Genomic DNA, 27,677 nt, shown 5'->3' on the forward strand with positions numbered 1-27,677 from the left:
AAATTAAGAATAAATAAATCAATTCTAGGGAGAAATGTGGATTTTTAATATTGTCCCTTAAAAACATCTGTTGTTTTCACACCTTTATTATAACAAGCAATCACATGCTCCTCCATGACAATAGGTAGCAGTAGGTAGCACAAAAAACAGCATTCTGATACATGAAATTCATAGGTGTGTCAGAACAATCATAGAACTATGATGGGTGATATGTTGCAAAATGAGAGCTTGTAGAATGTGATGTGAATATGTTTATTAAAAAAAATCCACACATGTGAAATATTAACAAATGTCTACACTGATATTTACACAAATAAAAGGACAACATTTACTCGCATGTTTTTAACTTACTTCTGCCAGTTATCGTTTACGTTACAATTTCTCAAATCTGTCGCTACAGATGCACAAGCTACTTTTCTCACGTGAATCTGCGCTGCTTGAGTTTTGCAACACATTTTGCTCAACAGATTTGTACCTGTATTAGTCCACACATTTGTGCGTATTTTTTCTGTGACTTCACATTCAGATCATACATGCATGTGCGAATATTTTCTTTGGGTTTAAATTTTATAATCTACAGGTTCACATTTTTTCCCATCATTTGTGACATGAAATTAATTTCACGTGTGTGGATTTTTTTTTATACACACGTTCACATCACATTCTACAAGTTCTCCCATTTTGCAACATATCCACCTTCATATAGAACCTACCTTTTGCTATAAATGTGTGCACAAGGTTATGTGTAAAAGGTCTACCTCGTAGAAAAAGTGCTGTCACGATGCTAACTGTATGAGTGACATATTTTCGCCTTAATTTCTCTCAGCTTAACGTCTTCATCAAAAAAAAAAAACCCATATTCAACCTCAAACATAACGCTGAAGTCAGTAAAAAGAGAAGAGGGTGAAAAACAAACTTTAAGGCATAAACTTAGCTTCTCGAGTGTCAAGTTAGCATATGACAGCTATCAGTCACTCACCCACATCAGCTCTGCAGGGTGCAGCCCACAGCAACCTAGAAGAAAAGGCTTGAAGAATCACAAACAGCCTGTAAACTGCGAGAATTAGTCACTGTCAGCGAGGCCGGGCTACGGAGCTGCAGACAAAGGCTGAAGTCGTTAGTGTGTGAAGGATCGCAGGGAGTTTTGCTTATTGACTTTAATCATGTGACATCACTGCCTGGACCACCACTTAACCTTTTATATTTGGGAGTTAAACACTCGTCACTCATTACGAGATACTAAATGGTAGCCATGAGATTTTTCTGCCTTTGCCGTTTTTCACAAATAATTGTTCCTAAAACCTTTCATTCCTGAAGACACATTCTCTTGGTGACTAACTTTACCCTTAGTTATATCAGTTCATTATTGGCACCACGCTGTGTTACTGTGACCGTTTGCCTGTGCTGCGATATATAAAAAATAAATAAAAATAACAACATTTTTCCTCCTCAATTTTTGAAGAAAATATTGTCCATGTGAACTCGTTCTGACAGAAATCTGTTGACGGCATAGAAACGGTCACGTTATACTTCCTAGATTCAGTACAATACATACAGTAGATTTTACTTATAAATAACTGTAAATAAATACATTGGTGCACGAGCTTACGCTTACATGAGGGTTTAATCATTTATACGGTGGAATAACTAGAGCTTTTACTGTCAATACACACATCTTTAAAAATGATATTTTTTTTTCATTTGTAGTTCATAGCTTTAAATGTAAATATACTTATACTTACTATATGACCACACACTGAATGCATCTGGTCAGATAGCCAAACTACCTTATGTTGTTGTCAACTGTTGTTTTCTTAAAATTCCTGAATAAATAAAACTTTGGCACTTGTTTGAGGACTGTGTTTGGAGAGAATTGATGGATGGATGATCAAAATCATTGCAAAGACTCCTAAAAATGTATTTAGCTGGAGTGAATTTCACATTTCTTACCTATAAGTGTTACTTATATTTATTTGTAATTGTGGAATTTTTGGAGTCATTTACCTTAAAGGTCTCAGTTTAATCGTATTTAACGCAATGAGTACTTTTAGCTGATCGGAATTAAGAAAAAAAAATCTCAAACTGATATTAATTGCACTTATAAAGAAAAGACTATTTTCATATAAGAAACTGGATAAAATGTTAATTGTACAAGTAAATAATGTATTAATTCCCCCAATAGTGGACTATTACAAAATGAAGGATCTTAGTTTTTAGCTCGTGTTTTTGTGATTTGAACTAGAAACTCCAGGTTTTTCCCCAAACCTACACCATTATCCCCACCTTCAAACAGCAGACGGACCATTTTTGGTGGCTCTCTGATCGTTTTCCCTCTTCATTTGCCTTCTCCCTGGGTGTCCACACAGTTTGTTGGTTGACTGGTCTGGAGAAAGTCAGCACAAGTAGAATGTGCTTCTGAGCCAACGTAAGCACAGACACGTTTTGCTGCTGTGTGCTGCCCTCCTGCTATAGCATGCTTAGGTAACTCCTCAGTGTAGTGGAGGTGAGCGAGATGTACAGTATGTGTTTGGAAAATGGTTCAATTTCTGGACTGGACTGAACCAAAACATGTCTGAACTGAATCTGCACTGAACCACATTTGAGTGGAGTTTTCTGTATTTGCACCCCCTTAATATTGTGTTGCCTCGAGCATAAGATTAATTTTGATTTGCAAATGTAAAACAGAACTTGTATTGGGGATTTTTAATACAAATATTTATACATTTGTATATTGGTAAGAGTCTACTTATAGCACGTGTGTCACACTTAAGGCCCGGGGGCCAAATCTGTCCCTTTAGACCATCCAATTCGGCATGCAAGAAAGTAAAAAAAAAAAGACAGAAAAAAGATCAATTATTGTCTAAATTATCAAATAATTAAGTTGTAGATATCCCAGATATCTAAATACACAAATTCAATAAAACTCCACAACATTTGGAGAACTGCAATTTTCCCATGCTTTTTTCACATTACTGCAGTCATTTTAAATCAAAGAACTGAATTATTGTTTCACATAATGAAGTTTAAAAGAGGAAATCCTGCAGGACAGACATCACTTATTGCCTGGATATTGTTGGCGCCTTACATACTTTATGTATCATTTAAATGAGGTGAAAAGTACAAACTTGGGGACAGTGATGTTAAAATGTTTAATTTTCTCGCCTAAAATCTGTTGCCGACTTTGAGATCAGCATTAGGGATGAAAGTGTTAGAAGAGTTTATTCATTCATCTTTTGATCCACTTATTCCTGTTCAGGGTTAGTTTTAAAGTTTCCTTGATGTATATAACAAAGAGATCATGCACCCATGTTGTCTTGCTCTTTCCTGGCACAGAAGTTCAAAAATGTAATAATATTGTGTTTTTTGCATCTATCGCTGCACTGCTAATCCTGCAGAATTTTTTTAATTTCTTTTAAGTAACAGGATCTCAACCAGGAAAACGTTGTGGGAATTTTAATTCCATGTAGTTGAATTGCCATTATTTTAGAGTTAAACAGTTCAAGGTGGTTATTTTATTTTTATTTTACCTCAGATTTGAAGCAAATGAGTAGAACAAACTAAATTTGAATATTTATCATAGATTATTTATTTTTTATTTGAGTTGCACTAACATGTAGAAAGAGAGTTAGAGCAACTGCAGTGCATTTAAATGCTTTGTTGAATTGAATTTCTCTCCTAAATTGATTTAGGAGATCCTAAAAGATCCTAAAAGTCATCCAATGACTTTTTTTCTTCTTCTGAGTGTAAAAATATTTGCATTGCACCTTTGAGAAATGTTCAAATGTGCTTTTCTTCCTAAGATGGCCAAATAAACCCTCCATATTAGCAAAACTTGAACTGAATGAGTAGTCAGTGGTCAGTGTGTGTGGGCTGCTAATTATACGTTAGCGTCATAGACTGGGAACCTGCTCAGGGATTGCCATGTCTTTGGGGGTGCTCTAAGATGGGTTAGGTCCAAGTACACATTGACCGTGATCAGGATAAATAGGCATAGAAGATGAATGAATGGATCTGTAATACATGTATATGCTGTATGTACACAGACATCTAAATGCCAGACACAGCATGAGGTATAGTTTCTCAGGGATAGGTGCATGATTTCCATTTCTAAACCTTTTTGATCGTACCTCAAAGATTTGATGCCTCTTCAAGCAGAATCGCATCCGATTACATGAAAAAATGATTCATCCATGTTCTGTGCTAAATGTAAATCACTTTATTGATGTCTTATTGTTAGAATAAAATATCAAATAAATGCCTTTTTTTATATAGCAATGAAAAGCATCTGCAATTGCAGACAGTTTCTTGTTTTGGAAACTATTCAGAACACCATCAGACAAATAATCTGCTACTTAGAGCAGTGTTTCTCAAATAGGGGTACGCGATGGCATTACAGGGGGTTCTTGGAGAGAGAGTATGGGAAATTAATAAATAAGATCTTGGTCACAGCCCAGGCGTGAGATGACCGGAAATGATCAAATCTATAGAAATAAATCTATTAAGGAGCCACTAAATCAGTGTTTTTCAACCTTGAGTTTAAATGGGGTCGCCTAAAATTTCTGAAAATTATTTATTTATTTTTTTAAATTAAAACAACACACAATCTTAAAACAACTGTAATTCTATTCTTTTACTTTGTGAATCTAGTTCAACTAAAATGTAGTAAAAAAAAAATATATATATATATATATATGTGCTCAAACACAATCAAAAACTAATTCTAGGAAAAAAATGTCTTTGGGGTCGCCAGGAACTCTTGATATAAAATTGGGTCATGAGCCAAAAAAGGTTAGGAACCACTGCACTAAATACTGTTTCTTTCCACTTATTTACAAAATGAGATTCTTTAGAATGTGTTTTGTTACATCTTCATTCCATTATTATGCTCAGAATAAAGAGAAAGGGGGTACTTGAGCCCAAAAGTTTGAGAACAGCGTTGTCTTCACTTTGTTGTTACTTTTTTAATTTTTACCTACAATGTTTATCAGGGCAATCATGTGAAAACTTTTCCAAAGCTTTTCTCACAAATGTCCTAAATATCCTGGTGAGGTGAAGAACATGTCAATGATATCCATGAGAAAACGGACAGAATTCATGATTGCATTAATTTGCTTCCAGCCTTAATGCAGTCAAAGCAACTGAAAGCAGCACAAAGGGGATTTTGCTGGGGGACTGAGAGTGGGCGAGGAAGGAAAAAGGGCAGATACTAGGAGAGCGCATTTCTCACAGATCTCGCTGCATTCGTGTGATAAGAAAATAACTGCTTCAGATGAAGGGAAATTGCAAAGGGACGTGTATCACCTTCCTTTACAATGTGAGAGGCAGATCACAGGAAGCGCATTAAAAAAAGGAATCAGAGGCAGCTGTTGCAAAGGATGTGAGCAAATGTCTTGAAATGTACTTGGGATAACCCATTTCAGAAGAACCGTGTTGAGCATCAATGCTTTTATACATGAAAAGTGCCTGTATCAAAAGTTGTTTCTACCATGAGAATTAATGTTATTTACCAGTGAAACTAGTGCATAATGTCAGCGTTACCAGTAATGTCACAGGCAGGAAATCACATTTAAATACAGAATGCTTATTATACTTGGTAAACGCCAAATGGGCCAAGCTTTGATATATGTATATGCATTCTTGATATTAATGCATTTTAATCCCCCGCCACAACGTGGAAGGGGGATATAGGTTTGAGGTTCGTGCGTACGTCCGTCCAAAATAAAGGGGACAGTTTTTCTCAGAAACCGTTTTAAGATCGGATAACCAAATTTGGTGTGTGGCTTTAGGGTATCAATATCTTGATGGAGTTCAAAAATGAGAAGTGCGCAATACTTTTTTTTTCTTGCACTTGTTTCGTTTTTCTTTACTTTGTTCGAGGTATCTTCAAAGAGGACAACTTTTCTTAGAAACCATTTAAGATTGGATAACCAAATTTGATGTGTGGCTTCAGGGTAACAAAACCTTGATGGAATTAGAAAATGAGAAGTGCGCAGTTAATTATTTTTTTTTTCCAGAGTTATTGCCCTTGTTCCGTTTTTCTTTAGAGGTATCTTCAAAGGGGACAGCTTTTCTTAGAAACTGTTTAGGATAGTTAGTAATTTTATATTCTGATGTGATAATATTTTCTTATGTATACCTCTAAAGTCTTAGATTTAAGACATTTAGGAAAAGGTTATGAGTTATAATGAGAACCAATGGTGGGAGATGTTGATGACTCTCTTCTTGTTATTGCTATCTTTTTTTTGCATTTATCTTTCCGTTGGGCTATTCCTCCTTTATTTCAGTGCACATTCATATATTAAACTCAAATTATAGTTATACCGCTATGGATAAAAAACATTTTAATGTTTAAATTTCAAACAGATTTGTTTGCAGAATCAAATGAACTAGATGAACTGCATTTCCCAAAGAAAATGCAAGTGAGGATGGATAAGCTGATCCCCTCAGAATCAGTATAACTTCTCGGATTCAAGTAGTATTAATACAGCAAACTGTCTACTACAGTTCCAGTGGGTTTCAATTTGATTTTGCTAATTCATTAATATGCATTACACTTACAAAAACGCCAAAAGATAACAGGAGTGTCCTTCACTATATTAGGTGAAAAAAACAGATTAGCCTAACTCAATCCAGCATATATGCAATAAGCAATATAAATCTTGATTTTTTTTTATTTTATTTTTTATTTATTTATTTTTTTTGAGAAATGTCAAAACAAAAGAAAAAACAAAAAAGCATGTATTTTGTATGCTGGGGTAACCTGGTAAAATTAAACAAATCTATTTTTTAATAAAAATAAAGTCATGGTATCCTCACTAGTAATAGATGAAAAAACATAATCCCTAACAAATCATCAATCCAGCATATAAGCAATATGCAATACAAATCTTGATTTTGATTTTAAAATCTCGTCAAAAGCATGAGTTTTTCTAAAAACTACTGTTTACTCCATGAAATGAAGGTGAAATGTTGTTGTTTTTTAGAACTTGACAAAACGGTGCTTTGGTATATTCATTCAGGCTCTGTCGGGCATTGCTTTCTCTGCACTTCCATGAGACAACTATTAACGAGTGAGCAGATTTCAAAGGGCCCCTGGGTCGCAGTGGCTGCATCTCTGGATATCTGTGGAGCGGTTGAAAAAATAGTCCCATAGTACTCCCTCTGTCTCTCTCTCCCCCTGTCTTTCTCCCCCATTCAAGAACCAAGAAGTTTTGACAGTGGCAGTAAATTCCCTTTGCAGACCTCCTGGGAGGCAAGGGAGCACAGCAATGGGAAAGGCCTTTCTGCACTTCAAGGACCCCGAGCGCCTGCTGGATAGCCTGTTTAAAATTCTAAGGCTGATAATAAATTTGGTTTTGCACAGCTGTGGCTGTGAAAGAAGTGTAAAGGCATCAGTGGCAAAGGCGAGCAAAGAAGACACAACTGAGGCAGTGGTTAGTCCACAGAGAAGGCGGAGTGTGGAGGGACATTTATCTTTGCTCTACAACTTTTAGCAAAAGAAGCCGACCAAAAATAAGCTAATGAAGTGTGTCCATGACAGAAATTGTACTTTTTTTTTGTATACTTTCACTCAATGAGTTTTAAAAAGTTGATTGTCTACAAAACAATCTTTCTTTACCTAAGTTAACTTTGAAGAGTTAAAGGTCCTGCATAAATGCTAAAAAAAAATATGCTTTTTTTTTTTTACTCTACATGAGCTGCCATAGTGATTTTTTGCCTTCAGCTAAGCTCCTCCCACAAGAAAATTATCACAACGTTATTACATACAGTGGTACATGACTTATCCACATTTTGACTTATCCACAGATTGAAAAGCAAACTAGCTTTGTCGCATAAGTTCATGTTTTTATGGGAAGGACCTACCAAGAACGTACTGCATATTCTGACTTTTTTTTGTCGCAAAAAACAACATGAGATTCCTTGTTTACCTAAATTATAAGTCAAAATATATATAAATATAAGAGTTTTGGATGTGTGACCTGCATGGAGCCCAGTTGATATTGATTGCAAATGAGTGGCCATGATCCAGGAAATGTGAGGTAAACTTGTTTGGGATTAACCCTCAACTCTCAACTGGAATCACATAAAATTATGTTAATTGTGATGCAAATTGAGTAACTTTGTTTTACAATGTCAAAGAAGCAAATTTAACCTTGTTTACACAACATTTTCATGATCGCAATCTTAAAAAAGTATTTCTTAAGTTTGGAGTAATGTTAGCATGTGGCATGACTACAAGTCAGATACCTTAGCCACTCATGAGATCAAAACTGTTTGCTTGTTCTCAATAGAAAATAGGAAAAAAAGCCTTGTAAAAAAAGTTAGTGTTGTTCCGATACCAAGTTGCTTAGTATCTTTTGATACCGATACATGCCAATAATGCCGTGTTTAAAAAAAAGATATGACATGTTTTTTTGCAGACAATCAGGTCCAATGAAATCTTGTGTGTAGGGACGTTTGTTTGTTTTTCGGCAACATGAAAACGCGGCCCCGCTATTGGTTTAGAGCGCCCACTGAGGGCCAATAGCAATAGCTTGCCTCGGCATGCACTGAACACGTAACCATACGTGTTTCTGTGATCAGGAGTCAGGGCAGCAGTGAGAGTCGGGATAGAGAGAAACACAAGGTGTTGCATTTGAAATGGCATCAGGGTGTTAATAGTTGGCACTTGCCAATACCGATGTCAACCTTTTAGTGCTGTATCGGGCCCCCTCCCGATACTAGAAGCAATATCAGCACAAAATTAAAATTAAGTTTGTCAGAAGTGAAAATGCCACCACTACCACAAGAGAGTAGAGACCATGCGCCATGTGATCGTCATGCACAATAATGCTCGTCCAGGATCACTCAAACCTGTCTGACCACCAACAACATCCCACTGTTAGACTGGCATCCCTACTGGCCTGATATGTATATATCGAACATTTTTGGAATGTTCTGGATAGATGAGTACATCAGCGGAATCGCCCACCCACAACTCACCAGCAGCTCTGAAATGCACTGTTGGCAGACTGGGATCAAATTCTACAGAGACCAACAATGTGGTCACGCCAATGCCACGATGGGTACAGCTACTTCTGGTGGCAAACCACGGACACACTCTACTGACACGTGTGATCCATGGCACTTTATTTCGTCTTCGCCAATGTCCTTGTCTGAAATGTTCAGTCTTGAATTGTATATATGATTTTATTGATATGGTTAAATATAATCATAAAACTATGAAAATATTTCAATATTGCATTTTTAATTCCTCTATGTATATATTTAGTCACCTACTAAAGGACAATACATATATATACACCTTAGTCATATTTCATACTACACCATTATGATGCCTCCATAACTTACCCATGCATTCACAGAGCCATAATGCTGCTCTGCTTTGAGCTGTCCTATAAAAGGAGTATGCACTGGATGTAAAAAAAAAAAAGAGGCCCGGAGTTTAAAAACATCTGAAAACGTGAGACCATTCATGCACTCTTTCAGCCGCATACCTTCACGTCCTTTCCCAAAAGGCATCCAAACATAAAGACGGAGACAGAGAGACGGGGCAGTACCAACAAAGAGTCCCTGAGCTGCCTCCCCTTTCACACATGCCATTATAAAACAACCAGGTTTCCAGTCTAAGGGGAGTAAAAATAAACACACTCTCCATCACCACTTCATACAAACTTCCCCCTTTTCCCTATTTACACAATTATCGTCGGGTGACAAATTTTCGAAACTTTAAGACAAAGAACACTTTTGTATGATTTTCATTTGCTTTTTTTGTGTGTTTAACTCATCATTCATCCACATGGTGAACAAATGACACCTTTCCTACCTTTATATCACATAATATCTGCTTGATATATAGCGGAAAGTGGTTTTCTTCAGCTGTGGAACTCATACAAGCCAGACTAGTTAATTAGTCTTTAACTACTAAAAGTGAAGGATAACAAAAGAAATTGGGAATGGGTAGGGAGGGGGTTCATGCTAATCGACAAAGCCCTACAACACAACTATACCATACAAACCGGAGGCCATTCGCAGTCAAAGACACTCCAGCAGGTCTCCTCAAAATGTCAAGGCTGGTAATAAAAGCTTTGATATTATACGTTCACACAAAAATACTTTCAAAGGAATTTAATTTACTGTCCTATTTTAAAGTGAGGTCCCAGATACTGTTGTTTCTGGTAAAGAGTAACCCAGAGTTCATCACTATGGTTTAAATAGAGAGACATACTGGGAGATACAAATGTACTCCCAGTGGAGAAGTGCAGAGTATCTGGTAAACAGCTTCTAAATCATTGTTTGTTAGGTAGACTGAACTGGGTCGTACAAAGTTCCAACATTGTACTGGGCATTTAATGAAGGTTGATGGTCATTTTGATCCTGAGTGATTAAAATAACATTTTACTGTAGTCAGAGCTGAGAAAACATTACAAAATGTTGTTTACTTCTTTGAGAAAATGGATCTTAACCCTGGATCTTATCATCCGTCAACCATCTTTAAAGCCACTTATTAACTCGATGGTCACTTTTCCTAAAAATGATATTGGGTTTAAATTATACTTGTGACAATTGGTTACACATGTCAAAGATGGAATATTTTTTACCGGCATTTGTTTGTCTGTTTGCAGGATTATCTCACAAGTACTCAACAGCTTTTGCCAAAATTTCAAGAATAGATAGACCTTACGCCATGGAAAAATGCATTACATTTTGTAGAGATCCGGGTTGGTTCCTGAATTACCCCTTCGAGCTTCAAAGAATGTTGTGTGCCTCTACTGCACAGGGTAGTAGGGGTTACTGCAGTCTTTCTAACAATCTCAAGCAGCAGAACTTCAATATATTATCTCTGCATTGTGGGAAAGCAACATTTTACACTGCAGAACCCAGTGGCAATTGTGTATGTTTTGCCTTAATTTTGATTTAGGGACTTTTATAAGTTTGTATGGAAATGTAACATTGGATATCAGTACATTTTACAGATAGAAGATTCTGCAATCGGGGCCTGGTTGGGATCTTTGTCAATTAAGTTTTGCATGCTTTATCTAATGTGATAACTCACTGCGACTAGTGCTTTTAAAAACATTACAGTTTGGCAATTTTACAAGTATCAACTGTCGACAATATTGAGCTCAATATGTTCATTATTTGAAGCATTTCTTTACTTTTTAGCAATTGTGAGAAAATCCCTTCCTTAGTTCACATCTGTTGATGAAGGGTTAAAAATATATTGTGCACCAACCAAAAAAAGACCGTCTTTGTCTAATTCTAATCTGTTTTTTTTTTGTCTGCTTTTGATACATTTTGTTCTCGAAATCAAACTCCCACACCAGCAGTAACTGAGCTGACTTTGGGGAGGTAAAAGAGCAATCTCCGTCCAATACAGTCAAAAGAAGTTTGAAGTGTAGCATGCTCTCCTCCATCTTGAAAATGCATTCTCCGGCAATTTTCTCATATTTTTCCAGTATCAACTGACTTAGTGTTTTTGGCTGTTCTTGTTTTTGTTAATTTTACCAACAGATGTTTAAGTTTCACCCAGACAGAGGAGGAAATTGGGAGAAACACTCATAGCTTTCAAACAGGAGGTTAGAAGACTGTGGCCAGCAGGAAGGTTTTACTTCATGTTTCCTTCCATCTACTGGGAACTTCTCCCTGGGCCATAAACTGTATAACATAAACTTAATAACACAATGGCTATTCCAACATTTTATTTATATTCATATGTTGAGCAGAACATTGATGTGTTTTGTAGTATGCTAAACCCTTGAAGGCTTCAACTACTCCTTAGTTGGTTTAAAAATGAGTTTTGGCAGTGGTGGTGATGTTCTAACTAGAACAGGCTAAGCATGTATTAAAGGGGAGCTGGAATTGTTAAATTTGTGTTATTGTCAGAAGATGCAACAATGACAGTTTAGAGTGCCGCTCACTTGTACTAATACAAGCCATTATAAACAAAATTTAAAGAATGTCGTCAAATACACAATGCTCCATGAAGCACGTAAATCTGAAGAATACTTAACAAATGAGATGTTCATGGATGAACAAAGATGCTCATTCAACATACTGTACTAAAGCTGCCTTCAACGGCTTTAAGCCTTCAACACCTTAGTCATCAATATGTCCAGGTGAACATATTACTGGAGAGGGTCTTCCTGCTGAAATTGTGTGTGTTATCTGCTTTCTTTTCTTCACTTTGATGTGTTTTGTCCCCTTGGTTTAGCGCTCTCTATGCTCTTCTCACCAAATAAAAGAGCTAATTTTTGGGCTTGTAATGTAAGTGTGAGATACATTAATCCAAAGTGTGCTTGCCTGAATGTGTCGTGAAGGCGATGTTAAAATATGCACATAGAATAAGCTTTTAATCTTTCATTCAACATACATTCTCCAATGTGCATTGTGAGCAAATTGTTTGTGAAACAGGAACACAAAAAAGGAAATCTTAAATAAAGAGAATATATACAGAAAGTTGGCACCATGAATAAGTATTTTGAATGAGTCCAGTGTTAACATTAGCTGATGCAGCTGAGAAAGCCGGATGCTATAGTAATAATTTATTTATTTATCCTCAGGACATATTTGATGATTATTTGTATTTTCAAAGCAGGTAATATTATTAATAATGCAAGAGTCTGGTGTTGCGTAGACAGTCCTTTTGTAATATCGGTTTTTAACATGCAGGCCAAAGTGACAAGAGCAACTTTTGTAAGGTTAGATAAAAATAAATTTTTTTCTTAGTTAATAAGTGTCTGCACAACAAAGTAAAATCATGCAAACTCTAAACACTAACCGCTCCGGCTACACCTTTGCTTCCAGCCTGTTGGGGCTGTCAGTCCCTCCCCCTTGACCTGGACCCTCTCCTGGCCTCGCAGCAGAAACAATGCTACCGCTGTGTGTGCCTGCCTTGGGGAGTCGGTCTTGGAGGACGCTCGGCCTTTCCCTCTTACGACTGAGGCCATTCGGGCAAACTGAGGAAAGGTGGGAGGCAATGGGTGGGGGGGGTGTTGGTGCTTGACGACGGGGCGGAATGACGGATGGGCTGTGTGTGGGAACCATGCCCTGGCCCGCCTGTCCACTTGTGAAAAGGGCCGGTGCGCTGCCAATTTGCAATGCAGATCTCCCCCCAACAGGCTCACTTTGGGAAAAGGAGCATCAATAGCTGGTATAAAGCAGGCCTCTGCTGATGGCAAATGTCATTCCCATTTTGATTCTTGACCCCCTTTTTTTCCCCAAACTCAGCCCACGCCACTAAAAAAAAAGTAGAAAAAAAACCCTCCCCCCTTATTGTGTGCTCCACTCTTAACCAGCGCGCCGTTTCTGGATAGCCACATTAGACTCCAATGAGAGAAAAAAAGAAAACAAAGTTCAGAGTTCCTATTCACATTGGGGGCAGTAATTGTCATTCACTCTGTGACGGTGTGAAATACGTTGTTATAAGAATGAGAGAAAAGACGCAATGGAAATTCCCTCCTGTTCAATGAGAAGCGAGCGTTGTTAACCATCGCGGTCATTATCGTTACACTCTAATTTGTCACTAAGCCATTTAACTCCAGCAGCTTAATAAATAGATAAATAACAAAGCCAGAGTTGGCACTGTTGCAACTGGTGGCACTGAGGAGTGACACAAAAAAGGGCTTTTTCATGTAACTTCTTTAAAACACGAATGAGGATAAATGGAGAATGAAGGAAAGCCTCAATGCTCCAAATCCATGGAACTCTAAATCCTTTTCGGTTCTCAGAGTGATAAAGAAATGGCTTCTAAACGTGATGAATACATTATATTGTGTCTACCAGCTACAATTTCAACAATAAATAAAGTGAAAGACATGACATTAGCAGCTTTTTTTTCTCACTCAACTTCTTGTTTGACATTTTCTAACCATTGTACCCAGAGTATGTCTAAACTTTTTTTGGCTCAAGTACCCCCTTTCTCTTATTTCTGAAACCAAGTGCTCCTTTTGTCTGACTGCAACATTTAGCTTAGAGAACTATTTTGAAACAACTATAGAGCATAATGATGGAATGAATGAGTGAGAATCTCATTTTGTAAATAAGTGGAAAGAAACATTTATTTAGTGCAGTGGTTCCCAACCTTTTTGGGATCGTGACCCCAATTTGATATCAAGAATTTCTGGCAACCCCAAAGACATTTTTTTCTAGAATTGCTTTTTGATCATGTTTGAGCTCAGATATTTATTCTTTTTACTGCATTTTAGTTAAACTAGATTTATATTTTACAAAGTAAAAGTATATAAATAGTTATTTAGGATTGTGTGTTGTTTTAATTGTAAAAAAGCTTAATAACTAAAAAATTTTCAAAAATCTATTTAAGTTTTTTGAAATTTCAGGCGATCCCACATGTGGTCCAGACTACAAGGTTGAAAAACACTGATTTAATGGCTCTTGAATATCATTTCCGCTCATATCACGCCTAAGGTGGGACCAACATTGATAAGTTATTTGTTGATTTTTCACTCTCTCTCTCTCTCTTTTTCAAGTACTCCCTGTAGTGCCATTGTGTACCCCCAGGGGTACATGTACCCCGATTTTAGAAACACTGGTCTACACTATTCTATGATGTCTGCAAATATCTACCAAATTGAAAGCCGACAGCAAATTCAGAATTAATGATTATAAAATGAAATGGAAATTTTGTACATAACTTGTGTAAAACCCTACCCTGCAGACTTGAATGGAAAAACTGACAAAGGACCATCACTCTATCATCACCATGCAATGATCCATTATTTTGACGCAATGCAAGACTGCCTATGGTGTATCTAAGTTAAATTAAATATTTATTGACAAAGTATCCTTAAATCTTTCAACACACTGTCATTGTTTCTCAGGCTTTTTAATTTAAGCTGTCCACCTTTCCTTGGAAAACAGAGTTTTCCCAAGGAGCTATTACAGTGTGAAGAGAGGCTCTGTTTGTTTTTGTTGCAAAGTTTGGATAAATTTTGTTCTGAGGCCGACAGGATTAGGTCAACATGCAATGTAGTCAGAGAAAGTTCCAGTCAGGATAGTGCACATTAAATACTTCTTATTGGTTTAGGCTTGGGTCCCAGGAGAGCATTAGATGCAAGCTAGATTTTTAGGCCAAGCTACCGGACTCAAAACGCCACTCACTTTGTTCTTCTTCCTCTTGTTGTTGTGTACACTCGTTAAAATTCCTCGGTTATTCGTGAACGGATCGGGCTGAAATTTGGAAGGTATATACTATGTTTTAGTTGTTACAGAATTAGATTAGGTTTTCTTGGCTTGCTTCAGTTGAGTTTTGTACTTTTTAGATATCCAGAATGCTTTTTGGATTTTCAAGTGTCGACACATCTTCATGACCCTTAGAAATGTTTTTCATCTTGCAGGAGTCTGAACTTGATGACAATGCAAAGCAAAATATTTGGAAAGCAGAACAACACGATGGTGTGTCTCGTGGCATGAATGTCATCATTTGCCAACAACTCTGCATGGGTTTCCTAAAACCTTCTCGTGGCTACTTGATACAATTGCTCAACACATTAGCCACGTTTACATGGGAGCTTTAATTCAGAATAGATGTTAAATCCTCTTTAAAGTTGTATACACTTAATTCCAAATGCAAATGTAATTCCGAAATTAACTTAATTCCAAATTAGGTGGCTGGTTTATTCTGATTTTAATTCCTTTCTTGTAAACACTTAATTCCGATGCCGCGCTGGTGACGACAAAATCTAGGATGGCCGCCCGGACTGGTGCCAAGACCATTTGTTTAATACGGGCCATAGAAGACATGGATGTAATGAGAAGAGTGAATAAACTAAAGCATAAACATGAGGGCATTCACACAAAAACACAGTTATTACACACACGGACATCGACAAACGGAACAGGCTTCATCAGAACATGAAGCGCCAGAGTTTCACTAATGACGCGCGGATCATTATAAAGTTATTTTTTCACTCGACGTCCTGTATAGTGGAGGTAGAGCAGCTTGTTGCATTAATCGCTGGTTTTGATTGACCAACGTACTGACTTCTATCCCTCTTCTGCTACGCAGATGAAAGCGAAACCGTGTGTAATTGTTCAGCTGCTGCTTTAAAACAATCCAAATAAAAGTGAAAACAGTTCTTATTATGTGGTCTTCTATGTTGTAGCCGAAAATAAAAGGTTTGTTGTGTGTTTTCCCGATAGACGTAAATACGTCACGTTCATCCCCTGTCCAATCAGAACCCTTCCCACCCCCTAGATGACAGCTGAATTGAATAAAGCTGAATAAACCCGTTTTCCATGTAAACCTCAATTCGGAATAACTATTTCCATGTAAACACGAAGAAGAACACTTAAACTCAGAATAATTTCATTCGGAATAACTAACTCCGAATTAAAAAAACATCTTGTAACCGTGGCCATTGTGGCTTATTGACCCTCCATTTTATTTGTATTTGACTTTGTCAGTGTTTGTCTTTAAGAGTTAGAATAACCATCAACTAAGTAGCTGTGAGATAATAGTGAATACTGTTATTAATTTGGATGTAATTATTTAATTTGTGTGTGCTTTATTTCTCCTTATTTAGAAGTTTTCTTGAAGTCTGTTAGAAACAATTCAATCTGTTTTCCATCTTATGGCCTTAAATCCTATTAGTTAAATAAGATTATTGAAATACTGACAGCAGCTAATTTGTCAAAAATACTTCGTTTCAAAATCATAGTTCAGAACGAATAATTAGTCTGAGGTTGTCTATTACAGCGATGCTACTGTCTTAGCTTTATAACTCAATTACTGACAGTCCCCACACATAACCCACTGATCTCCACCCCTACTCATCCCACTTTCTGCAAAACTGGAAACCCACTGACATGCATGTAATCTACAACGTGTGCAGGGGGATCATGTGAGTGTTTGAATATAAGGCGGAACAAATCAATACAGTGGCTAAATGGAGCAAAGAGAAGGTGGAGTGGATGAATTTGTTACACTTGGGCCCTTTTTTGAAAAATAGATATTCTTAAGGAAAACATTATGTTCTGATGCATGCTAACAGGAAGTTGATGGACTTGGTTTCCATCTGCTTTTTGGGGAAACGGCAGCTTAAGTTGTGCTGTCAAACTGTGGTGAAGGGGGGCCTGACCATAATGGACCCCTGTGACCTCAGTAATAGGCGCATCGCTCCAGAGTCAGTAGGACACCAATAAAAACATCAGTCAGGCACAAGAGGTCAGGACCGCAAAGAGGAACCGTAACAGGAAGGCTCAGTTTTACCAGAACAGACAGGCTGCAGAACGGTGGTAAAGAGTGGGTCACTGAAGGTTGTTGGTAGACGGGGGGATTCCTTCCTTATTAGTAGAGGTGGGACGATATATTTTGCGATATTCTGCGTCACAAGATATATTTCGTCAATGGTACCAGTGTGTCTTTCCAACTGCAGGAGACATAGTCAATGCCCAAAGGTCTCATAGCTGCCACAAAATGTAGGAATAAATGTGTAATATTCACGAAAATGAACATGTCCACATCTTAAATCTGGGCTGTGTAGACTGTTCTATTTTTGATGTTTTTGCTTTGTTATGCAAAGTTCATGGACATATAGGATTTATTTATTTATTTTTAAAGAACATCGTGATAACATGATTTGGTGTTAATAGTAGACTAGCATGAATTGTCTCTATGCACTTGAGTTGAAAATGTCATGTCCAGAGTATACAGTATGTAAGTATACCCATAGTTAAAGTATTATTTTTCAACTTGCAGTCTTTTTTTCCCTTTCCAAAATATTGACTCCTATCGTTACTTGTGAGCCCAATATCATCTATCGACCCCTCTTGTGAACTTTGTATATCATTCCACCCCCTCTTATTAGTAGTATTTAGTAAAGGTGGGAAGATATATTGTGCAACAAGATATTGTGATATTTAAATGTCACAAAATGTATTGTCGAGGGTACGAGTGGTGATGTGGGTGTGGTATGCACACAAACAACTACACACCAGGTTGTTATATAATATTTTGTATACTACTATTGAGTTGAAAAGGTCATACCTAGAGTAAATACAGTATGTTTGAAGTTAAAGTCAAATAAAAATAATGGTTATTTTTCCACCATAAGGTAATAAGAGGGAACAATCTGGTGAGGGTGCAGTTAGTGCCATGACAGCCACCCATATTATCCCCTACAGGCAGAAACGTAGTAGTGCTCTGAACAAGTACATTTACAAGCTGCGTTGAAGGACTTTCAGTGAAGGAATTCTGTCGCGACCGCGTCTGGTTTCAGACGTAACTTTAGCTTAGCCCATTAGCTTAGCCGCAGATCCCTCTCATAGCAGCTCGGTTTGAAGTCGTCCTTACATATTATGGAATTTTAGTCCGAACGCAAAGGTTTTAAGTGTGTAGTCCGTACCGATATTATGGAGCCAACGTTTGGCTAACTTAACTTAGTGTTGTTATTTGGCTTAGAGACGCAAAATAAATGTTTCTGCAGGGTTTTTCTCTTATAGCAACCATTGGCTTTACAACCCAGCGTTGGATGATGATAGGTTAGCGTTGGCGCCCCTGAGCATAGTCCTCTGAGGGTCAGATTCTTAGTACTTTTGTCTGCTCCACAGGCATTTTTGACATTTTTTTTACCTGGCTAACCCTAATTTACTATGCACCACCTTTTGATAGAGTTGTAATTAGAATTCACTATAGATGCACTTTATGGGGGGGTCACTTCTTTCTAGGTTTACCCTAATTTTCAACTGTTGTAAACACTACTATGTCGTTTGCAGAGGTGAAAGTAACTGATTACAAGTACTCACGTTGCTTTAATTGAGTGTGTTTTATGGGTACTTGTACTTTTCTGAGTATATTTCTAAAAGAGTAGTTTTACTTTTACTTAAGTACGTTTTAAAAGATTAAAAGTAATTTTTTACATTTCTACACCCAACCATCACTGAGTAAATTGTTATTTTTCGTTTTAAGATGATCAACGAACATTGTCAAACTACAAAAAATGAAACAATCAAATGCATCACACCATAGTCGACCAACCAGATTAAACGTAATGTACTGTGCCAGCATTGAATGGAGGTTGAACTAAAATACACAAAATCTTGCACTAAAATAATTGTGCAAGATTTTGTATCTTCCTTTTTAAGTTTATACATCAGATGTTTACTGTAAATAAGGGAACCGTGGCAAGATTTATTTCCAAAAATAAACTTGGGGTTGTGAAAGTAACCGGTGACTTTTACTTTGAGTACGATTGAGCTACTTTTTACTTGTCCTCCAGTATTTTATGTATGACTTGCACTTGAGTACAATTTCATTCAAGTAACAGTACTTTTGCTTAAGTAGGATTTATTAGTACAATCTAATGACCACTTTCTTACTTCTACCATCTTCTGATTGCCGACAAAAACAAACTGTTACTTTGTAATATAGTGTTGCTGCACATGAACAAAATCCTTCAGGGACAATGCTTGGAGCAGGTGCTGGACCACGGGCACGGCTCTGTGGTTGTGTGCATACCTTTTTTTTGAATGGTGTGTCACACATTCACAGGAAATGAGGCGTACCCCAGGGCTCCATTTTTGGCCTGGCCGAGTCTGCAGGAGAGAAGGAGAAAGAGAGAGGAGGGAGTTCTCTTTCCAGGTCTGGAAAAACAATTCCCTGAGATTTGCAGAGAGCCAAATGCAACAGAGCAACAAGAAAATATTGGCCTCTCTCCAACATTAACAATTAAAATGAGCAATGTGTTAGCAAACTGTACAGGAAGAATGACGTACTGTACTTTCTGTATGCATGTATATGTAGTGATGTGCAACAACGTGAGCTTTTCTATGTTAAAATGTTTTCATTAGAAGATTCATTCATAGATGTTTTACAATATCAGCTGACCACTCACTACATGGTGAGAATTGATAAGGATGCATGCTGTGTAGTTTTGCTGAGTGCACAAAAACAAACAACCGTGAACTGAAAAATGGCATCAAACAGTATCAATGCATGATGCATGAGAAGTGGAACAAGGAGGCGGAGGAAGAGTGTTTGAAGAAAAGAAGAGATGCCCATCGGGGCTCTAAAATATATAGAGTTACCCAACGCATTTACATTTGTTAATTTATTTTGAAAAGAAAAACAGCTTCGCATCAATTGTGTTATCTAGGTTATACACACGTTAGTCATTCAAAACTAAATGCATGATTAACTTCCTGCATACTTTGACTTCTTGCTTAGAATAACTTAACAGCGTTGTCATTGAGACAAAGACAAACAGCTGAGTAGTGATGCACCGTTAGCCAAAGTGCCAACAGGAAATTAAAATGTAAATTGTAATTTAAATTACACATACTGTAAGTTTAGCTTGGATTTGTGAGTCCGAAAACATCTAGGAATAATTGCAAATAACCACATTTACTGTGGATTATTTTGGACAGATTTATTGTATATATAGTTGCAGTAGTTGTTGACTTTAGTTTATATAATATTACTTTAAGTACCAGTATTCAATCTCATGATCTGAGTAGTGTCAAGGTTTTCTACATTTGTACCAAAGAAATTGAAGAAAACAATTTTCATTCCATTCAATTACATTATACAAATACACTTTCTTTCTTTTTTTTTATTCAATAAATAAAAATGATGGACATCAGTGTCTATTTATCCAACATATTCAGACTCTTTTTATAATTTATTTGGGTGCATTAAAATTGTTCCTGACTGAAATTGAACCCGCAGCGTGGGCCGTCAAAATTCCAACCTTGTTACCATCTAGCCCTCGTTCTCCTTTTACTGACAGATTTCGGATTAATTTTAGTACCTCACTTTTCAGGTGCACACACATGCAGTGCTGGTTTTGGGATTTATTTGTATCTTGACACACATGGATGCACATACACAAACACACACAACATCTGTCTGGCTCCCAAGGCAAGCAGCAGCCCAACCAGACATGCTCAATGAAATATGCATGACACTCTAGCTGCATGTGATATGTTAGAAAAACACATCTTTTTGACTTCATCCTCCAGCGGCTTGGCTGTTCATTCATTATACATGGCTGCTCTCTGCACCTCTACTTATCTGATTACTGTATCTACCTGTACCTGCTGCATCAGCCCTGCACATATACACACTGTGTACCTAGAATAAGATTTGTGAGCTGCAAACAACCTGGTGAGGATGTTGTGGTGGAGTAAATGATGGACAGCTTTTGTATATATACATTTTTTTAAGCCACAATTTAGAGTTCATTCAGAGTTCGTTTTTAATTTGTTTCTATGTCATTCATATATATATATATAAATACAGTACCATCGCATTTACTGTCCTATGTAAGCATGTTTTTAAAAAAGTACATGTTTTTTTTTTTATCTCCAATCATCACAGGTACCAGGACAACATATTTTTCGACAAACTTTTTTTTTTGATTGTCATACGCAAGATGCTCTATAAGTTGCACTTCTGTCGGACACAAATTATTCATTGAGTCCAAGGAAAGTTCAATGTTCCTCACGTTATACCAATCAGTGCTTCAGAAAGTGTTTGAAGTTAGAAACTCGGACTGTTCGGTGAGTGGTTTGACACATTTTCATGTCTGAGTTATTGCACTGCTATAGGGACAGGCAGTAGCGGCTTCCTGGAGTCCTGTGATCACCTTTTAGATCTTATTGTGGAGGGACACGACACACAGACGTGAATTACGATACTCTCTAGCAGGGTTGGGGTCAATTATTATTGTAATCTCGTAATTGATCATTAATTACATTCATGACATATTTATAATCATAACCATAATTGAAAAAATATTTTGCTGTTGTAATCATAATTTAATTGTAATTGGAGTTTAGATAAATGACTTTGTAATTGTAATTGGCATGGAAATCCTATAAAAAAAAATTATCAATTACAATTTAAACGCAGAACTGGGGAACCATGTTACAATCCTATGGCTTACACATATGTACTTAATTATTATTAAAAATATGTTTAAGATCAAGTTTTCCCACTACCTGTAAATTCTCTTGAGTATCATTTTACCATTTTTAAAATATTTGAAAATTAAGGGGTAAACTGACAGAAAAAACATTACAAAACATATAAAACATTAGTACCGATATTTTCTTGGATAAGGAAGCCTCACAAGGTGACCCAAAAATTAGATACAAATTGGGTGATATATAACATTACACAAAACCGACCCTTTATCATCGGAAAAAGCCAACTTTCTGCATGTATTTGTTGTTCTAGGCATATACCTCAGTTAAGTTGCCTTAAAGCCAAAGTTGGTTTAAAAGCCACAGATTGTATGTTATTTTTTTATTTTAAGTTGTCAGCACATGGCATGTTAAAGCCAATGTTTTGAGTGTAAAATATGCCAATAAATATATTTCATCCATTATGTTCTCATGAAGGTGTACACATTTACAAATTAGTTGTTTCTTAAGCCATATTTTTTTAAAAATCACAATAATTGCCTTATACTTTAATATTGAGATATATTGATATATGTTCTCAGTGTGTGTTCTCAATCTTTGTGTTTGTTCCTGCTTTAGTTAATGTTTTGTTTAATCAGACCCTGCTTATTTTGTATCAGTGTAGCTTTTGGATTACTAGTTAGGTGTTTATCTTTGTTATTTCCTGTGTCTCTGTGCTTTCAGGTGTTCCTGCTTGGGTTCTTAACTCCTAGTCTTATCAGTTTGGGTCTATGCTGTGAGTGATTAGGCTCCCTCCTGTTTTGCACTCTTTTGTGCTTCAGTAATAGTGTTTGGACACAGAATTTTTGTGGTTCATTGTCATTGTTGCATGTTCAGTTGGTCAGTTTTTGCTCATATAGTTAATCGTATTTGATTCATACGTTTATTTTTGAGTTGAATCGTTGAATTGAGTGTTTTTATGAGGGTTACTCCTGCCTGCTGCCTCCTCTTTCTCTAGATCTTGGTCCAGACAATAAAAAGCATTGGATAGAGAGCTGCATCATCTGTTTTGCTTAGCACACAATGAGCACATCTTGACTGTTTAACTTCAAATCTATTGTAGTGGTGTGCATGCCAATGCAAGTATGACATAACGATTAAGGCATTCCTTTAAATAACACATTTCATTTGTGCTTTGAATAGACATGACCCTCCATAAAAAATAATCCATTATTTCTCAGCAAAAGTGAATTAAGACATCAGCTCATACTTTAGGAGCATCCTATTGTGTTTTGCCACCCAGTAAAAGAATAAAATGTGTTGCTCTGTGCCAGCTCACTGCTTCAGCCTGTCTGCACACCCATCCATCATGTTATGATCCGTAAATTATGGATGAAGCAGCTTTTGGCCAAAGCTGAGTCTGTCATCACAGGGTCGAAGGTCCACGATAACCACGGTGTGGTCCAGCTGTTCCCAACACTCAGCGAAGCCACAATAGTTTGCCTGTGTTGGGAGCAGAGAGACAGACTTGTGCCCACAACATGTGAGCTTTTCCTCGACCCCTGTCATTGCATCAGTGGTGTGCAGCTGTGTGCTGGAGAGCCAATGACTTATGTTTGTGGTGGAGTAAAATTCAGCAATGGAGACGTAAGTGAGCGTGTACTTAAAAATAGATAAATGTATTTCTCCAAGAGTTTTTCTTATGTATGTGATTCTTTTTAAGCGATATCTTAACCTTTTGAAAAAGGAAGGCTAAGCATTTTTAGAATTGTGTTTGAATATCTGCTCTTGCAACAGTCGCTGTGTTACCATTACAGATTTTCGCAAAATTAAAGCGATATTTCTATATGTCAAAAAAGTATAGTTGCACTTAAAATGTGTTTCCATTAAAGGTTGTTTTGGAGCCTCGTAATTCACGTGAAATCTCATCTCGTGAGACTTCCCTGCAGGAAGATGGACGCTCCTAACCTCTAACCTGCATTCCTTTGTTGTTTCACGTCTACTGTGGCAATAATGATTTTTAAGTATAATGCTAAGAAATGTCTCGGTCGTCTCATCTGTCTACACGTACCACGTCATGTTTTCTCAGTGTGGTCAGAGTGACGCGTATTTGCGGACAAATGTCTCCATATCGCTTTTGCGACACATTTCAGTATCGAAATGTATACAAGCATAAAAACTTTTTAGCGATATTTGAGTGTTATTTTATTTTTAATTCAAGTGTTTCCATTACCAGTTTTTATTGCGCTATTTAGATTTTGCACATTTCCAAGGGTAATGGAAACAGTGAGTTAACCAGTTAACCAATAAAACATGAGCACCATTCATCAGTCAGGAAATACAGCTTCAAAGAAGATTCAAGAGTTGGAGACAAAAATACCCCGATTTAAAAAAAACCTGGTGAACAAAAGGCTATCAAAATATAATGAACATCACTCATCATCAACATGAACAGTTCCGATGTGTTTTTCTGTGTGCGTTTGCGACAATTCAACCACAACCACAATTAGTCATTTCTAAAAATGGAACATGAAATTTGTTCAGTAAGATTTCAAACTACTCGATTTGACTGTAGCAGTTTTGCATTTGTTACAAAGTTGACAAAGTCTGAAGAAATAAGAGTAAACTTACAAACCATGACTTTTAAACAAAGAGGTTAATTAGTTTTTAAAAGGCAAACACTTAACCACTTTTGTTTCTTTTTAACTGTGTATTGTAAAGGTTCCTGGTAAAGGTTTGACGAGGCCGTAAGATTCACTCTAAATGTAAATAAGTGGTGTTTTAAATGGCAGTTAGACCCATGCTTATTATAGAGAGAGAGAGACTGGCTAGCCTGTTCTCCATGGGGTCAAGAGCCTAATTAACCCATGTGTCTTTGTAATGTTCTCGTAAGTTAAGAGGAAAAGATTCTGCACTGAGAAGCAGGATGATTCATTTTAGTTGTTTCCTTCCGAGCGCTTTTTCCTCCTGCTGCTCTCACTGCTGGTGATTGACAGATATTGGTGAATGCAGGCATTGCAAAGATAAAAAACCCTAATTAGGAGTAGAAACAAAATAGATTGACGAGGGTTGTGAGGTGAATATCCTTCCCCAGAAAAACGTATGAGATTGCATTAATAATTGGACATTATTTTATCTGCTGACTGAAGAATGATAGGAATGGGAAGAGACTGAAGGTCACATAAGATATTAAAAAGGGCAGAAAACAGGTGTGGAGATGTAGACACAACGAAGGTCGAATGTTCTGTTTCCCACACACTGTGACGGAGGATTTTAGCTCTTGCAAGGCCGCACTCCGCAACCTTGGAGTAATAATCTAAATTGCATCAGTGAAGTGGCAGCGTCGTCAAAGTTAAAAATCTGACCGGCAGGGGAGATAAGGCAAATAATGGACCTTATTATGGCAGAATAGATTATGTAATGCCCACCTATTCTTCCCAACTCAGTGGAAGTACATTTATTTAGCCTTCAGGAGAGAGAAGTGCCAAAACATAGGAATTAGGATAGCAAACGTTGAATCCGAAAAAGAATCTGAGTGCAAATGAGTGATGCGTAGAGCTTGCACGAGCACAGTAATTGTGCCTTTTTTTATGTTGCTTGTCCTCATCTCCATTCACCCCAACGGTGATGTTTCTATTCTCTCTGTGATAGTCGGGAATTTGCTGATCCAAGCATGTAAAAGCAAATTTGATTTGCAGCTACCTGAATGGCAATGTGCTGTAATGCAAGCATGACAAGGCCACTGATGTTTCCAGAGTTTTTTTTCAATACAGTGTTGCTAAATCTAAATGTATCAAATATATAACTGGTGCCCTGTCCAGGGTGTACCACTGCATGGCACCCACTGAGAGCAGCCAACCAGAAATAAACAGGTCAGAAGATCAACAAAACTAAACTGCATTTCTTAAATAAAATGCAAATGAGGATTGAATAAGCTAAAGAATGTTGGATTCAGTATAACCACTTGGATTATACCTGGAGTCATAATTACCCCTGAGAGGTAGTATAACCCCTCAAAGTCAGAAAAACCCCTTGGGGTCAGTATAACCCCTCAGTCAGTATAAACCCCGTGTTAAACTCATGGCCCGGGGGCCAAATCAGGCCCTTTGGCGCATCCACTTTGGCCCGCAGGAGGAAGTAAAAAATTCCAGGGAAAACATGAATCATTGTGTAAATGAAACTCAACACTCGTGGTGCTTATATTGCATGATAGCAGTCATTTTTAATGTTGAACTGTTGGGAAAATCATTAAATTTTCCTTAAATTATGACATAATATTTCCCTTCCTTAAATTGGTCACAAAATCTAAGATATATAAAGTGAAGATCCTGTTGGGATCTGCCACTTATTGCTTGGATATTGTCAGTTTCTTACATATTTAGTATTTTATGTATACATAGATGTGCTAACTCGGGAACAATAATGTCAGAATTACCCCTCTGAGTCAGTATAAACCCCTTGGTGTCTGTATTATTATGTATTATAATGACTAACGGCAGGGGGTGCTGTGTTCACTGTTTGAATGAGTAATATTTCAATTTAATTTTGCACGTTTAGCATGAACCTTTATTACTGGATAGCTTCTGTTCCAGCCATCCCAAATGTAATGCCTGTTTGTAATTCTTAACTTGCCCATATTACCAAAGGAAACGCACTTCTTAAGCCCCCAGTGGGGTCCTGATTCACCTATTTGGAAAAAGGATGGAGGAAGTCTGCTGGTTGCCTTCAGGGAAGTGTTGAAAAGTGCAGGAATCCTTGTCACTTATGTCTTGGTTCATCACTCTGATGGAAATCCTCCTGCTGAGAAGCTCCTGACCCTGAAGGCAGCAGAGATCAAGGAAGAGTGCATGATGGGAGGAGCCAAGTAGGAAGATGTTTCAGGATTCATATGTAGGAAAAAAAATATATATATTTTGGAGTTGGTGTTGATTAGAATTGGTGTGACCAATACGCCGCAGTCATTCCAATGTGTTAAAGACAAAGAAAAAAGATCCAAATAATTCTTCATCTTGCTTTTCCCACTTCTGCTGAAATCACCCCAGATTTTGCATGAAACTTTCAAACAAATTCAAATTCCAGGTTACATTAATGCCTACTTGAAATTAAATTCACAAAGTTAAAAAAAAATACTGTGAGGATGTAAAATCATGGTGTGTGTGGATCATGAGAAGCTGCTCCATGTTTTCCCTCCATGTCTCTCCAACACTAACACAGTCACACTGGTGTGTGATGAGCTTTTTGCTGGACTTTCCTCTCAGCAGGGTTCCCACTCTCCCTCGGCAGTGAGTCGACACGCACCGCACAGCGTTGACATCAACATGCTGATGTCTGTGTCAAAGCTTCACTTCTCTTCTTCTGCTTCACATTGCCACCGACCTCCCACACACTCCTCCAATATTAGTTAGAATCTGTTCTGTGATCATCTTTTTCTTAATATTAAGATCAATACCATCCTGACAGGGTGTTTGTGTTTACTTGGTTTAAACTTTGTGATTACGTGTCTGCTCACTGTTTGGCTTTTAAAGGGATCCTCCACTGTTTTTACAAATGTGGCCCCTTTGAAATGCCCTTATTAGAAGATCTATGCCTAACAAAACGCATTATTTTGCTCCATATTCATTTTATTAACTTTTAAAACTGAGACTACTTCACCCTGTGTGCCGCCATGTTGAAATACCGTAATTGGTGACATGATTAGCCCCTTTTAATCCATTAAGTTCTATGGGAGGTGAAGCGTTCAAGCATTCAAGATCATTTAGCAGCTTTTTTTGGGGGTTGCTCTAAAAATCAGTAAACTAAAAAAAAAAAAAAAA

The sequence above is a fragment of the Gouania willdenowi genome, chromosome 17 (assembly GCF_900634775.1).
Source record: "Gouania willdenowi chromosome 17, fGouWil2.1, whole genome shotgun sequence".
Taxonomy (NCBI): Eukaryota; Metazoa; Chordata; class Actinopteri; order Blenniiformes; family Gobiesocidae; genus Gouania; species Gouania willdenowi.